Source organism: Lactuca sativa, chromosome 9 (assembly GCF_002870075.4).
Source record: "Lactuca sativa cultivar Salinas chromosome 9, Lsat_Salinas_v11, whole genome shotgun sequence".
Classification (NCBI taxonomy): Eukaryota; Viridiplantae; Streptophyta; class Magnoliopsida; order Asterales; family Asteraceae; genus Lactuca; species Lactuca sativa.
In genome coordinates, this window is record NC_056631.2 from 19,894,052 (window position 1) to 19,898,786 (window position 4,735).

Here is a 4,735-nt window from a genome sequence, read left to right on the forward strand (position 1 = left end):
AATCTATTAAAAAACTTGTCACCATATAAATAAGTAAAAAGGTGATTAGAAAGAAATATAAGAATATATTTAATATTTTATTATATAACAACCAAAAGATAAATACAAGTGGCTATATATCAAATCATTACCTAAAAACATTTAGAAAAACGGTACCGGTTAGCCTTTTCCTAGACATGTTACATGTCACGTACACTGATATCGTTACAAAAGAAAGAGACGTTGTACACATTCAAGTACTCTGTATATGTATACATATCTTCGAACATATATATATATATATATATATATATATATATATATATATATATATATATATATATATATATATATATATATATATATATATATATATATATATATATAGGACTAGGTTATTTTGTTTTTATAATTATTGTGTGCTACAATGCACCAATAAGATTTTAGTAAATTAAATAATTATTTAATTAAATAAATATAAATATTAAATTATTTCCATAATTACATATATACTAAATTATATCCATAATTATAATGTTTTTTTATGGAAACTAATTAAATTCGTCATTAATGTTAGCAATAACATTCTTTCAGAATGAATTCATATTTAGGTTTTATATATGAGTTCCTGTTTTGTTTCAGAACTCACTCACTTAAAATACAATAAAGTTGAAAGAAATACGTAGAATGAGAGTGTATTCTAGTAGAATACACTCTCATTCTGCTGGAATACACTCTTATTCTTCTAGATATGAACTCATTCTGAAAGAATATTATTATTAACATTAATGACGAATTTAATTGGTTTCCATAAAAATGAGTTGTAAATATGGATAACATTTAATATACATATAATTAATACTAAATTCTTATTGATGCATTCTAGCACACAATAGATGTGAGAAATATTTGAACCTACCTCTCTCTCTCCCTCTCTCTCTCTCTCTCTCTCTCTCTATATATATATATATATATATATATATATATATATATATATATATATATCCTTATCTAAAAACAAAACTACTTATTTTCTAAAAATAATATTTTAAAGTCATTTTATTATTTTATTATATATGATATCAGAGCCAAGAAAAGTTTTTTTGAGTGGTTATGTATGATATATTTATTTCAAATTTATTTAATTTTGATTTAATGTTCTCTAAAAAATTTATAAGTTTTAACAAGTATGATTTAGAGACAAGACCAGTGATTGGTTGGATTAGCGTAAAACGCACGGATAAGGATGTAAGTCGCAGTGCCGGACCACAATCATCGTCGGGACAATTCCCCTATGTACATTGTTATTAAAACAAGTAAGTTTTTTTTTATAGATATTTAAAGAAAAATTAATTAAATATGAGTAAATATTAAGGCATACTATCCAAAAAATATATTCCTGTTAAAAATATCAACAATGAACAAGATTATGATGATAATCAAATTAATTCTATTGAAGAAACCGTTAATAACATAGAACAAAGTTTGAATAACCGGACAATATCTAAAAGTAATATTAATACAATATATAAAATAGGAACTTTTGATTATTTTCAAGGTTATTATATTAAAATGATAGAACAAACTTTGTCTATCGGTCAAAACTAACAAAGTTTGTATTTGTTATTATCACGATCTATTTTAGAGCATAGAATGAAATATAAATTTTACATGTCGGTTTAGTTTAAATTGCTATCAAACCTCTATTTAGACTTGGAATAGATGCTTCTGTTCTCCTTATTTTAAGAGACAGGAGACATAAAGATTTACAAAATTTTATTTTAGCTATGGCTGAAACAAATATTGTTTACGGACCTATTTATTTCAATTGTTATCCAAATTTTTCTGTAGGATTATTTGATAAAAATATTTTAGACACTTTAGTGTTAACTGTAGAAACAAAAGGCTTAGAATTTAAAGATGATACAAAACCTTTAGCAATAATTTACGTGTTTGTTACAAAACTATGACAACTACACTTGAACCGAAAACACGTTTATCAAGCCTTAAAAATGAAACAATTCTTTTGAAGCAAATACTAACCGTATCAAAGTCCACACACCAAAAAGATTAAAATTGTCTGATATAACTCAATCATGTAATTAGAACTTACAAAATGTTATCGATCCAAAACCATTAGATTCTTCAAAACAAATCTCAAATATTATTGAATATAATGATGGTTCAGTAGATATAAATTATTCTTCCTTAAATATTTCATCATATAGATTATCAACTTCTTTTACCCCAGAAATAAGCTCTTTAAAATCTTCATTTTCAAAGTCAATATTTTTAAAATTAAAAATTGTTGACTATACTAATTCTATTCCCAAACCTTTATATCAAAATGATCAAATTAGTGAAAATAGTTTTCCTAGTCCTACAAAATCAGATTTTATTGATGAACTTCAAAATTTAAACAACAATATGAGTTCTAAAATATAAATTAATTGTTCAAAAAATAATAAACTTTAGACTAATATGTTAGAAAGACATTGCAAAATAAATTCTAATATATGCAAAACCATTCAACTTTTAGAAGAAATTAGAACTCAAGAAAATTATAGTTTATACAAAATATCTACATATACTAATAAGTATAATAAACAAATAGAAAAGATTTCTAGACTAACGATATGAATAAAAAAAATACGAGAAATCACGAAGTCATAGTTTAGAGTCCATAAAACATATTTCTTCAATCCTAACAAAAACAACTTGTAAAAATGAATTTCTCTAATTTAGAATATCAAGTTGATTTTGATTACTTAAAAGATAATGAGTATTATAAAGATTACAATAATAAAAAAAACGAGCTTGGCACAAAGAAAATTTTTCATACTACTTAAGATTTCTTCATTTAGGCCTTTGAGAAGATTATGTATTATCAAATAAAATTCATTCTCATTTTTTTCAATGGTTTGAATTAATTTATGTCCCGCAACATTAAATAAATTACCCATTCAAGAATAATTCTATCACTCGTATTTTAGAGAAAAAATATAAAGATATTATTTCTAATTAAAGAAATTGTTACTACTTTTCCACCAAAAGAAGAAATTATTATTAACCATATGTTTATTGCAACTCCTTTAGTTCAAGCCCTAAATCAATTAATTACTGAAAAGGGTCTTCAAAAAATTATTTACCAAAATAATTATGCAAACAAAACCTAATATAGTATTACTGAGCATTTAGTTAAAATTGAAGAAAAAAATTTCAAAGATAAAAATGTTAATAAGCAAGATATAGCAAGCACTAGTAATATAAGTTTTATTCCTTGCCAAATTGATGACAATTTTAATCTAGGAAATACGAATTTAATTAACGAATTAGAAAAAAGACTTTCAAAACTTCATATCTCAAACACTAACAATATTAATACTCTTACAAATGATGAATATGAAAATAGTGATACTAATAGTGAAACAGATTTTAAAATTCTTACTCAACAATTTATTAATACCAATGATGATATTAATCAACTCACTAATGGCTTTTCAAATCTTAATAAAATTAATCAATCAAAACAAAACACTTTTGGAAAGAATCCAAAACCAACAATAAGAAACTATTGGAATAGACCCTCTCTTCCAGATGTTCAACTTGAAGAAAGAACTTTTCAATTTGATTGTTCTCAATATGATGGTAATTTTGTTTATGAATGGAATATTGATGGTCGTTCTGAACATCAAATTATGAATATTGTACAAGAAATGACTATGGCAGTCAGCAACTAATGCTTATAAAGCTCATAATAATACTCAACTTCAAATTGTTAATATTATTACTTCTGCTTTTACTGACAGTCTTAAAGGCTGGTGAGATTTCTATATTTCACAAGAAGAAAAAGATTATATTTTATCTGCTAAAAAAACCATTATAAAACAAGAAAATAATCAACAAATACAAACGTTTGAAGATGATATGGTTAACACTTTAATTTTTGCTATTATCAAAAACTTTGTAGGAGATCCTACTACTTATCAAGAAAAAAACTTCAGAAATTTTAATGAATTTACATTATAGAAAACTTATTGATTTTAGATGGTATAAAGATAATTATCTTGTTAAAGTTTTTTCGAGACCTGACTGTAAAAGGTCTTATTGGGAAGAACGCTTTATTGCTGTTCTTCCAAAACTATTTGCACAAAGAGTTAGACAAAAATTAAGAGAATATTTTAATAATATCATTCCTTATCAAAATTTAACTTACGGAGATTTAATAAACTACATTAATAAAGAGGGAAATATAATAAATAATAAAATGAATTTAAAAAATTATTTTTAGAAAACAAATAGTTTTGTTTTTAGATAACGTATTTGTTTGTAACGATTTTTAATACTAGCTCTTATGAGCCACCTAGCATCATGAATATGATTATTGTTTAAAATTGTACCTCGATTAGTAGGTTTGTAAGAATCCTTAAGATTTTTGCTCAGAATATTCTTGAATTTGTTGTATTCTTAAAAGAATATCTCTATTAGAAATAAAATTCATCAAGATTTTGTTAGACATATAATTCAAGCATCAATTTGATTAGCTTGATTATTATAAACGAGCACTATTTTAACAAAAATTTCAAATCTTGAAGAATTAATAGTTAGAATAACTAGAAATGAAATTATCATGGAGAAATAAATCTAATAACAATAATTGAATAAAATATTTTTAGATAGTACCTTCTGGAATTAAGCTTGAATTACAATCAGTACATACATCTGGAAAAAGAATTATTTGAAAATCTAGAGACTT